The sequence below is a fragment of the Xenopus tropicalis genome, chromosome 5 (genome assembly GCF_000004195.4).
Source record: "Xenopus tropicalis strain Nigerian chromosome 5, UCB_Xtro_10.0, whole genome shotgun sequence".
Classification (NCBI taxonomy): Eukaryota; Metazoa; Chordata; class Amphibia; order Anura; family Pipidae; genus Xenopus; species Xenopus tropicalis.
Genome location: NC_030681.2, coordinates 23,750,145 through 23,763,466, shown reverse-complemented (window position 1 = coordinate 23,763,466; position 13,322 = coordinate 23,750,145).

Genomic DNA, 13,322 nt, shown 5'->3' with positions numbered 1-13,322 from the left:
ACAGTGAGAAATGCAATCTGTGTTTTTTTAGCATAGCGGTGCTTTCATGCTGTTGTGAGGAACCCTATAGCGTCTGCCGTCTGTGGTTCCAGTTTACCTATGAACACTGACTGACAACTTCGCCTTTATAGAATGAGTCCATAGGTTATTTTAGACCATGTCTTTGCCCACAATGGTTTCTTTACAATTTGTATCTTATTGTGTTTTGAAAAGGATGGCACAGGATGCCTGAGTCTGAGCTTTCAGAAGGAGCCAGCGCTACACATTAGAACTGCTTTCAGGTAACCTATTGTTTCTCCTACTCCCATGTAACTGGAGGAGTCCCAAGCCGGACTTGGATTTCTTACTATTGAGTGCTATTCTGGTATCTACTGGGAGCTGCTATCTTGCTCCCTTCCCATTGTTCTGCTGATCGGCTGCTGGGGGGGGGTGATATCACTCCAACTTTCAGCGCAGCAGTAAAGTGTGACTGAAGTTAATCAGAGCGCAGGTCACATGGCTGTGGCACCCTGGGAAATGAAGAAAATGGCCAACCCCATGTGAAATTTCAAAATTAAATATAAAAAAATCTGTTTGTGTTTTTAAAAAACATTTAAATGCAGGATTCTGCTGGAGAAGCTCTATTAACTGATGGGTTTTGAAAAAAACATGTTTTCCCTTGATGGAAGTGTGGGATTGCGATGGCTGTTAAGGCTGTAAATCGTTGCCTTACAGTCCTGTTTATCAGTATCAACTATTTAGCAATATACTGTATTTGCTTTTCTTTATACAGTATATATATATGTGTGTGTGTGTGTAAAAAACATCTGTAGTTATGTATGGGATTTGATAAACTGGGGGCAATGTGAGGTAGGAAAAACATTTTGTAGTGTAGGTTTTATGTATTATGGTTCCCCTTTGTAAAACTATTGATAAACAGGGCCCTTAACATCAGCATCATAAGCATAGCTAAGGGAGAGATGGACTACAAAAGGTGCCAAGATAAATCACTTATAAAAGCATGTAAACCCCAGGAACTAAGCATTCTGAATAACAGGTCCCATACCGGTATAAAAAAATTGCCTAGAAACTATTGTAATTAGTAAAATTGCTTAAAAAGTTACACAGTCTAATTAGGTACACTGGTTTCTATCCAACTTTAGTAGGCTTGGTTTCTACTGTTCTACGTTTTTACTTGCAAATTGTAAACTGCATTTCTGTGTTCCCTAGATTCATCCCACAAAACCAAGAACTGAGGGAACAACCCTCACAGCTGAACGAATCAAAACAGATACCCCCAAGCCATGTTTCTGTTTAGTTTCTGTTGTGTTTAGAGTTCATTTTAATGCAGATTAGGTGCACTGTTATTCCCTGTATGCATTATCCTGGACTACATACATTTCTCATTGATTCTTATGTCTTTAAGTATCACAGTGTTGTAGGTGCACAGAGGGAGATGCTATATTACCAAAGGTTTACTGTGCCTTACAAAAGTTTTTAGGCCCTTGACCAATTCTCCTATTTTATTAAATAACAAATCCAAAACTGAGATCTTTTTTGGTGTGATATATGATATATTTTATTTTTTTATACAAAACAGGAATATGCAGTCCATACATTTTTGAATATAGAGTGAGAAGTGTAGGATGGGTGAAGAGCTTAGGGAGGTAGAGGGGACGTAGTGGAAGAGTAAAGGGAAAAAGAAAGGAAAGGAAAAGGGGTTGGGGGCCTAAAGAGTGGTTAGATTGGGAGGGAAGTAAATATATAAGAATGACAGATAATAGTTGACGAGCGTGACGTAATACAGTGTGACATATAAAAGGGGCATTTGAGGAAGGTATTCAAATACATTCCTTGCAGGCGGTTTCCTTAGGATGTTTATATGCATGGGAAATGCAGGAGCTCCCTATTGTTTCTGTTGCTGTATCGTTGCTATGGCTCAATGTTTAACTCCTCTGGAGCCTGCAGACTATTTAGGAACTCCCTTTTATGGAAACCCATCTTTGAGTTAAGTTTGTACCATCATAGCACACTACAAGATACATTTTTTTTCAAAAAGATTTGCTCCAAATTGTTCAGGTTAGTAGAATGACACTTTTGCACCTCATGTTTCAACGTTTGTTCTCTTTTAGTATTTCCCTGTATTGTGTGCCATCCATACTTCTTTTTATTTTTACAAGATTCCCTGATAATGAAAATGAACCCATTGAGCGATGCTACCAACATACTTACAGGGGTGTCTGTATACACTGTATATATATTGGGAGGGGGGCACAAAAGTCAAACCACATAGAAGTATATCTGGGGTTTGCTAGAAAGCATGGAAACGGTTCTCCATAAGGTAAGTAAGGTTGTGTTGCCAGAGAAGACGAAGCAAGTTCAAAGCAATATGATGGCACACACCTCAAAAACACTATATTTACAACAAAGTATGGTAGCCATAGCATATAACTTGAGCTTCTTTGTGTCAGTGGGGTCTAGGCATCCTATCACAAATAGGTATTTCATGTTAAGCCTTTCCAATTGGTACATCAGCTACCAGGGGTGCTGCTGCCATGAAGCGAGTTGAGAAACTCACCTAAGGTGGCAGTGCCCTTAAAGTTAACAGAGGCAGCAAAAAGTCACTCCTTGTACCTTTAAGAGACGAAAGTCTGATGTTTAAATCAGAATTTCGGCTCTCCTAGTGCAGAGAATGCTATTGTGCTCTTTGCACCTACACTAGCAATGTGCACCCCCTTGGCCCCCTCAGACACAAAAAAACCCTAAGCTCAGAGTGTCGGTATCCCCTAAGCTGCCTCAGGGGTGCAATAGGGGCCGAAATGCCTCTGTATGCTGCAACCCACAAGCCTGATATCAGCAATGTAACACAGAGACTCTTCATAACTGCAAACAAGTGCTTTTATTACACTGATCACAACATGTCTCGGGCCCCTGGGTGCCTTTTATCACTGCAAGGCATCCTGATAAAATACAGAAAAGAATGGTAAATGCTAATACGGCAAGAGAGCCTACCAATAACTACCAATATCTGAAGCTTTGTTAAATATCTCAACAAGACAAACATCCCAATTACAAGCCAAAGGAAAACACTGGAGTGGCTAAAGAACAAAAAGTAAATGTCTTGCTATGGCCCTATATAATGCCCTTTATCCATCTGGGAATTTGCGGCACTATTTTACAGACCTGAATACCGTGGAACACAGGAACCAATGAAGATGAATGAACATGGAAAAATGAACCAAAATGACAGGACATTAGTTGGTACTGTGCTTATCCCAAGTTGCTATCACTGCAAAAGGTGCCATTATATACTTGTGCAAACAGAATGTGTTACTTTTTTATTTTTTAATATATTTTTATAAAACGTATAAACATCATATTGCCTTATTTGGCAAATGTTACAAAGGAACATTTTAGCATAGGATTTGTTATACAGTAGAACATTGGTCCAGGGCCTGCGTACTGTTGCAAGGTGATGCATATTGATATAGGAAAACCCAAGAAAAGAAATGTATTTACCATTGAAATTAAAAAAAAGATATCTATTTACCATTAAAATAAATGGAAATCTGTGACGAGATGGTTAAGAAGTATCTTCTTTATCTTGTTTTTTTAATAGATTTGGAAACGTACATTTTACGTGATTTTAGTAAGAAATGTTAGGGTGGAAAACAAACTCTGCGTGCTTGTGCATACACTGACTGACATGGGTGGGGAAACATACTTCTTAAATACTCTTCATACGTTACTATCTTACTACTGGCAGAATGAACTGGTTTGTAAAAGCTACACATTGGTCTGGGTACCCTATAGCCTCTGGTTAGACAGAATGATTAATGTTGCGTGCAGCACTCCCACAGTTCACGTAGGCATATAGAGATACCTGGTGTAAGCCAGATTCCAAAACGTGGGGTGCCTAGAGATACTAGAAAGTAATGCTACAGTCAGTGACCCTCAGTACTGGGTGGGGCTTTGGTTTATGGTAAGAAAAGGCCTTTGACTGCAGAAATGCGTTTAATGACAACCTGCACACATGGGGTGGATTATTGAGTCAAAAAACAAAAACACAATATTCACCCCCAATCTATGGGGGCTACCCACTTACAACAGAGGATCTGCTCTGTGTTAAGTTATAGTATGAGTATGAGTAATATTCTGAGACAATTTGCAATTGGTCATTATTTTTTATTTGTATGTTTTTTAATTATTTTACATTTTGTTTAGCAGCTCTCTAGTTTAGAATTTCATCAGTTATGTGGTAAGTAGGGTTCTAATTAACTTAGCAATTAGGCAGAGGTTGGAATGAGAGGTGGGATATGAATAGGAGAGGGCCTGATTACAAAGATAAGTAATACAAAATAACAATAAAATCGTAGTCTCACAGAGCATTAGTTTTTGTGTGCTGGGGTCAGTGACCCCTGTTGGAAAGCTGGAAAGAATGAGAAGAGGTAGGCAAATAATTCAAAAACTATAAAATAACAAAGACCAATTTAAAAGTAGCTTAACCATTCTGTAACATACTAAAAGTTAACTTAAAGCTCCCGTTTACTTCAAGAAGAAGTGTTGGTGTCAGTGTTTTTCTGTCCAAATGCTGTAATCTGAGCAATCATAGGTGGAAAAAGCTCACAACTTTAGTTCTGTGTGACTACCAATGAAGTCTGGTGTAGCCATGAAAGGTAGTAAGGTGGCAGAGAATCTGGCATTAGCCTTACGGCAAAAATGACTGGTTTGGCACCTGGGCAACTTCTATCATAGCCGTTGACAATATACAGTATACACAATTGCCCATCACAGACTTGCATAGTAATCCCCTGACCCTGCCAGTGCTCCCATTGGTCAGATTATAATCTTTTTTTTAATGATACTTGACCCACAGTTGCATTGGCGGCTCTGTGTGATTATAATTTTAGTCTCTAGAGAGTAAATGGCAAAGATATTGCCGCCAGTCTGCTGAGCTTGATATTTCAGAAGTAGCAAAACAGTTGTTGAAGTGCCATAATTGGCTACAGGTCAGGCTAAACTACAGCTTGTCTGACCTACCCACCTGGGACTTTAAAGGTAGAAACACAGAAAAAAGGTTACTCCCTGAATAGAGGTAAATATCTATTGACAGTTTCAGTTTAGGACATAGTACATCTGTTACAGTCTGTTGTATGGCCCCAGGGCATGCACTTGTGGATCCAGTAGGTTCCTCTGTACTATGTATTTGCTGTGTGCTGATAGTTTGGTCTCTGCCAGTTAGTTTCCAGATTAGTCTTTTCTTTATGAAATGTTAGAGCTTCAGGCAATGCCTCCCACTGTTTATTTAAGTAGTTGCAGCACTTCCCACACAAAGCAGCTCTAAGCGCTATGGCTGTACACTAGTGCATGTGGTCCTTATAGACTTTATAGGGGTCACTTACCCCTGGGGTGCAGGAGAGCTAGGGGGAGGCAAGAGTGCACCCTTTAGTGCTCATTTACAGAGCACTTGTACTCACAGGTTGGTGTCAGGAGGTGTAGCACAGGCCTGTCCTTATAGCCTACCCTAGGGCAAGCAGTAAGGACAGGGTCTCGATGCGGGCAGTGCCTCCTGCACCTCTAAAGTGCATGGTGGGGGCAAGAAGGGGGGACACTCCCTACCCACCCCCACCAACACAGTATACTATATTAGCAAGGGAAGCCACAGGTTTCTGCACTCCAAAACAACGCACAGAGGCCTGTGTCAGGTTACACAATGCAGGACACAGCCTGGAAAGTGCAAAAGAAAGCAGATTGTGTCTTTTTTTGCAATTTGCAATCTGCCTCCTGCATTGTAAATGAGGCCTTATATGTTCTTGAAACCTCAGTGTCCCTGCACACAGCACTGGATTAACATTTTAGTGCAAAGATTTGAAATGAAACATGTTGTGCCAGGAGCTACCGAAGTGACCATTGTTTCACAGGCAGAAAACAGGATTTTGTAAAAATATTTTTCTGTGTTTGGGATTAGCAAGTTGGCCATGTTGAGGGCAAGTAATATTAGGTCCTTATTTAGTATAAAAATGCTGTACAGCTTATTGATTAGCTCTTGGACACAGGGGCGGGCCAATTTGACTGAGCGCCCTAGGCAACCTGGTTGGCCACCTCGCCCCTGCACCAGTCAATGCCCCCACCATGTAATGACAACCAGCAGGGGCAAGAGAAGGGAGCACGGGCTAGGTGTAGGCAGGAGAGGTACACACCTGGAGCCCCCCAATTGTTGCGCCTACCTGCTTCTGTCTACCCCTATTTCGGCCCTGCTTGGAGATGCAGTACCACAACAGCTGCCAGGAAGTATAATGGGCAGCCCATTAGGTTCTTTTTAACAATTAGCACATCTGCCTTGCCTCTCTGTGGCCCAAGTTTCATTCCAACCAGAGCACTGTCTGCAAGGAGTTTATATGTCCCTTTGCTTGTGTAGATTTCTTACAGGTACTACAGTTTCCTTCAGTAAACTGGTAACAAAAACACCAGACTACTAATTGTAGGGAATGTTGCATTTGTTTTTGGAGTAATTTTGTCAGACTGGTCACTCCTGGGAAAACTTAAGGGCTATGACAGCCGAGAAGATTAGTCTCCTGAGATAAATCTGCTCTACTACGGATGACTAATCTCCTGAAAATGTTTTCCCATTTGCAATAATATAAATCTCTAGTGGGAAAACATACGCTTTGTTTTTCCAAAGTCACCCACAGTTTCCTCCTCAGCGATTTACATTATAGCTGGAGAAAAAGCATTTTCTGGAGATTATTTGCCTGCAGTAGAGCAGATTATTTGCAGGTGACACATCTCCAAGTGTGCCATCACCCTAACACGTCTCCATTTGGAGATAATGGAAGTCACTGGGCTTTATAACCCTTTTCACAGTGATATTCAACATGTTTTACTTATTTCTTTTGGAATTTCCTTGGTCAGTTGGTTGATTTAATTATTTTGGGGGCAGTTAGCTTTTCAGTTAGGCAATGTATAGGTGTTGCACAACTTTGTTCTTGGAATAAATAAAGTAATAACTTAAAAAATGTGTTCTGTTGTCACTTTGGGGACAGTATTCAGCCCAAATGAATTATCTTGGTTTTGTGAACCGGTTCAATCTGACATGAGTGAGATTCAGACTTACCAACAATGCTTTCTATAAAAAGAAAAGAAGCAAGTTCCACCACTCTTGTCAGTTTATGTATGCAGTGACATGAACACATGCCTGAGCACATTGTAAGTTCCTTTAGATACAAAAAGGTAAATGGCTATTTCATTGCTTCTGTAAATGCCACTTGTATAGGGGATTCCAGAACACTTACAACATTTTGCACAAGAATCCAATAACACCCACATAAAGCATTAAGGAGTAGGAATTCTAGAAGAACTGCGTTAGTCCATACTGAGGGAGAGGAGCTTCCCCTACCATGTGGGACCAACTTGTCACCATATTACATAATAGACCCCATAATCTGGCATTTGTGATCAGGTACAATCCACTTCTCAATGCCAGATGGAGCTGCAACATGATTACAACCTGACCATTTGGCCCATTAATTGTATCACTTTTCAGCACTATGTAGTAACATTAAGGTGAGCTTACTTACTAGATTTGGTACTGGGTGCCAATAAAACCCCATTCACCAATATTCTTGCACCTATATTTGTTCTTCTGATCAAGAGCTAAGTGTCAGCATGAAAGGTGCTCCATACCCTCCAATCTAACTTAGGAGATTTGAAAAAGACACTTTGTGCATTACCAGACTTTCCAAACACTTTATATAGGTTATATTGAATGCCAGCTGCTTACGCCCTATTATTCAGGGTTGGACTGGGTTGTGGGGCTGCTACCCCAGGGGCCCCCACACCCCCTCTAGATATATTTACTTTTATATCAATACACAGTGCTGCTGTTGCACCCGTGGGAATAACCCAAAGAAGCAATTGGCCAGCAAGGCTCCCTGTGCAAAACTGCTTGAACGTGCAGCCTGTTAGTTTAGTTGAATGGAATCCACCCAACATTGGTGGCAGGGTCTAAGTACAGTAAATGACCCCTATTTTCTCTTTTCAGATTGTGTAATAAACTGATAAACTGGTTGCAAAGCATTTTTATAGAACATCCTTTTCCTTCTTTGTGATGCAACCTTGTAGGTTATTCATATGTCAGAGTAGATGTGGGAATTGCTCCAAAACGACACGTACTGGAACATTAAATACTATTTTATTTATTTGTATGGAGAGATACAAAAATATTTTTTATAGAACATAATTATAAAGGCTGTCTTTGGAATGCGTATAAATGGACCCACAAATAAAGCAAACGGAGCTATAATTATTATGCTCACACATTTCCCTGTCTGTACAATACAAATTCAGGTTATAAAAACAATTTTCCAAATAATCTTGTTCTATTATATTGTAAGCTCTTCAGGGCAGGGACTTCATCCCTACTGTGCAATGGAGTATTTATTCTCACTGTCTACATTATCATAACTATACCTGTGTTTGTGTTTAAGCCTATAGATGTGGTGCTATATAAATAAACAAACACAATACAATTGGCGACGAAACTCAGGTAACCTTAAATCAGTATCTGGGAAAGCTCAGATCATATTTGTGGGCCTTCATTTAACCAGAAATTAATTTTTGTCACTGTTCAGAGCAAACTGTCAGCCAAAAATAAAAAAAAAGACAAATGCGAGCAAAGTGCATTCTGCTTATAAACTCCTTGATAGATTTTAATAACATCCTTTTAGCATTCCAATGGCATTAATAAACGAATGATGCTGAGTTGCACAATGCCCAATTTAAACATGGTTTTTTTTGTTGACAAAATTGGGGCTGTTTCAGTTGCCAATCAGGGGCCTATAACCAGTACAATTTTACTACAATTGCTTCATCCAAACTAATTGCTGAGTAAAATTGCTGCTCCAGTCCCCAGTACCACCTTCATGAGTCTTGGTCAGGATTCCACCACCCTGAACTTCACACCTCACCAATGCTACCAACTGGTTTCTTGGCAAGGCTTGTGACAGTAAATCTGGTCATACACACAGATTTAACCTGCCAATTTGGCTTCTTCAGACCAAGATGGCAGCTTAAGTGCCTAGGTATGGACCCTCGTTGGCTGCCTCCCCAACATATATCTAGTGGACAGATTTGAAAATCCTCTCAGACGAGGATTAAATTGGTGTATCGAGCCTACGTAGGCCAGTTTGGCCATATTTTGGCACAGATCCATTAATTTGGTGACCTCACCAAATGAGCAGACCTTTATGTGAGTGGCCAGCATAAAGGGTAACTCCACCCAAACACAACTGAAGCTTTTACAAAGGTAAACATTATTTCAAGCAACTTTGCAATACACATAAATGAAAGAATATGCTGCCTTTTCATAATTTTTAATGTAATGATATGGGTTGGAACAGTTCCCTAAGCCCTGCCCCCTGTTCCCCTGCTGATCTGGTTGGCTACTTTGAGTAACATTAGTCAACTGTTCTCAACCTGCCTTCAGCCTGCATCCTCCAAATCCCATAGTTCCCTGCACATGTGATATGAATAAGGAAAGCAACATTACAGTGCAATGCATTGTGGGTTATGTAGTTCCTGCATGCCGTCTGTAAGCTGTGGAGAAGTTGTTACAATTTGTAACGTCAATGTTTTAGTCCCTCCTTGCCTGCCAGTATTTGCAGCATATAAAATGGTATGGTAACAGAGTTCCCCTTTAATTATGTAGGAGGCCACTTGTGGAAGTGCAATTACACTTTATTAATAATTTTATTCCAAAATTACACAGTAAGGATAAAAAGTGTTTGGGCCCTTTAACCTTTAGTCTTGTCCAGTAGTTGAAGTAACACATGATTCATGAGACTACACATGAGACTAATACTGCAGTGCAAACACATGTTGGTTGGATACAAGTTAATTGCATAATTCCATACCAATATTTACTTATATTATTTTCGAGCCCCAGAAAGCAAATGTAGACAGCCTGAAAAGCTTTAAATGACAGGAAAAGTAACCCCAAGAACTAACATTTATTTACAAGAGTTCCTATAGTATAAGAGCTGATTGTGGCTGATGCTAGTTCATTTGAACTCTCAAGTTCTGTTTATCCATGTTACCTTCATAATTATTATTATTATTATTAACATTTATTTATAAAGCGCCAACATATCCCGCAGCGCTGTACAATAAGTGGGTTTCATACATTGGACATACAGAGTAACATATAAAGCAATCAATAACCGATACAAGAGGGGAAGAGAGCCCTGCCCAAAAGAGCTTACAATCTATAAGGAAGAGCTTACAAAATGGATATATTTGGTAAAAGAAGCATGTAACCCTATCTTGTCTAGCAAAGGCTGGTCCAGTTAGATTTTAGATAGAGCATTGGTTACATTTGACTCTAACACATATGCATAGGCTGTCGCTATGTAGAAGGATTGAAGGGGAGATGTAGTTGACTGCAACTCACTTATGCTGTGTGCTAAAAGAATAAATAAAGGATGCCAGAAGGTTCTTGCAGCAGACAAACAAATCTGATTTATTGTCCCAGACAGTTCCAACAGGGTTAGCATATACTCACATTCCACAGAGGCAATATAGCACAGAGCGATGAACAAGGAGCCAGCACAATGTGACACCATATGGAGACCTTCTAGGGTTTCAATGCCTCATGTGGTCTGGATTCTGTATAGCAAACATGGATCAGGAGAAGACTGTGGATCTTTGTCATTCTGAAGTCCTAATGGAGAGCTACTTTTTGCTATCAATCCTTGTTGGAGCACAAGCTGCTCTTACTAGCTAAATCTGTCTCACTTAGGCCCGGATTTGTGGGAAGACCACAAAGCCTAGGACTAGGGCTGTGCGATTTTAGGAGCAGCCTCATTTTTTTGTAATGGGGAAATAGGCAAGCAGGAGATTTGTTTCATTTAGGCCCAGACCAGATGATGAGGAGAGCGAGCAATGAGGGGCAGTGGGGAAGCGGTGGGGGGAGCATAAGGAGAGGAGCTACTGTGCATGAGTGGGGGGAGTGGCATGGCATAAGGTGCCCAGACTATAAATCCAGGGCTAATCTCACTTTCCTAGAAAGTACTATTACAATACAATGATTACAATAATAACCTGTCACTGACTAATGCCTCATTCGTAGGGGTCCCTGCCCCCTGACTTCACAAGAGGTAGAGTCCCTCTAGAGCAGAACAGCTTTACTGGGGCCTTTTTGATCCCAGGATCAGTGAACATCCACCTGGTTCAACAGATGCAGGCCAAAGAGAAAGATTCAACCCATAACTAAACACTATATTAAAGTGTGGCAGGAAGTGGTCATAAGCCTAAGGGCCAATGATGGAAATATGCCAATAAACAAAAATAGATACATGGGCATCTGCCTAGTGACTAGTAATAAGGAAGTGGTTCTCTATAAGCATTTTTGCAATATATATATGCATTACTGAAAATAAAGGACTTAGAAGATATTCACCTCGTTGAAGGAGTTGTTCACCTTTGAGTTAACTTTTAGTATGATGTAGATAGTAATATTCTAAGACAATTTGTTTTTTATTATTTGTAGTTTTTTAATTATTTCAGTTTTTGTTCAGCAGCTCTCCTGTTTTGAGTAGCAGAAGCTATTTGGTTGCTAGGATCCAAATGACCTTAGCAACTAGGTTGGGGTTTGAATGAAAGACTGATATATGAATATGAGAGAACTTGAATAGAAAAATAAGTACTAGAAAGTAACAATAACAATGAAACTGGATTTTCAAAAAGCAATCGTTTTTGGCTGTGGGGGTCAGCGACCCCCTTTGAAAGCTGCAAAGAGTTAGAAGGCAAATAATTCAAAAACTATAAAAAATGAATAATGAAGACCACTTGAGAAGTTGCTTAGAATTGGCCATTCTATAACATACTAAAAGTACCCCATGGTGTTTATGGGGTACTTTTTATTTCTAAATTACACTGTTTACATAGCAAATAATTCACTCTGCCATTTAACATTTTATTCTTAAACCAAAAAATGTATTTTTAGCTGTAATATTGGTGTGTAGGCGCCATCTCAGTGCATTGTGCCTGAGTCTGAGCTTTCAGCCAGCGCTACACATTAGAACTGCTTTCAGCTATTGTTTCTCCTACTCCCATGTAACTGGAGGAGTCCCAAGCCAGACTTGGATTTCTTACTATTGAGTGCTATTCTGGTATCTACTGGGAGCTGCTATCTTGCTCCCTTCCCATTGTCACTCCAACTTGCAGCTCAGCAGTAAAGTGAGACTGAAGTTTATCAGAGCACAGGTCACATGGCTGTGGCACCCTGGGAAATGAAGAATATGGCTAGCCCCATGGGAAATTTCAAAATTAAATATAAAAAAAATCTGTTTTTTGAAAAACAGATTACAATGCAGGATTCTGCTGGAGAAGCTGTGTTTTGAAAAAACATGTTTTCCCATGGCAGTATTCCTTTAAAGGTAACCCACCCCTTTAATACCCAGTAAGCATTTATGAAGACACCTCAGCACTGCTTCCATCACATGCAGGTGGGGCACAGGCTGCTTTAAGAGCTGATGCGTTCCAATGAATCAAGGCATATACAACTGAAGTCAGAGCCCAACCTGTGTGAGATGTAAGCCACGCTGAGCAGGACTGACAAACTGTCGTCGTTCTTCGGTTAACTGGCAATTAGCGAGTTTAATATTTCCTAAACCATTTATTTTCCGTAATGTCTATATATTGCAAAAATGATTCTTTTATCATATGAAAGCCATATATAATTGCTATTATGAATGTAAACTACAACTTTAATTTTGGGTTGAAAATGGACAACCATCTATCAATTTTAACCCCTAACTAACCGCCAGCAAATAAATATATATATATATATATACACAGCATACATATATCCACAAATATTCATCCTCATCCCTACACATAGGGGCCCATCATTAAACCACAATTTTTTTTTCAGAAAAAAGCTTTTTCCAATTTTTAGACCTTTTTGTAACAACCACAATAATATTGTTAAAATGATGCAACTTTTTTGCGTTTTGTGTTATTTGCACGAAAAATACGTATTTTTCACAAAGACTACAACCATTTCAGAATTCATTCAAGCTTTGGTATCGTGACTATCTTTTGGCCGGGTTGGAGCTGCAGAGTGCCATTGAGCCCTATGGGAGACTTTCCTTGGGCCAGGTTGGAGCTGCAGAGTGCCATTGAGCCCTATGGGAGACTTTCCTTGGGCCGGGTTGGAGCTGCAGAGTGCCATTGAGCCCTATGGGAGACTTTCCTTGGGCCGGGTTGGAGCTGCAGAGTGCCATTGAGCCCTATGGGAGACTTTCCTTGGGCCGGGTTGGAGCTGCAGAGTGCCATTGAGCCCT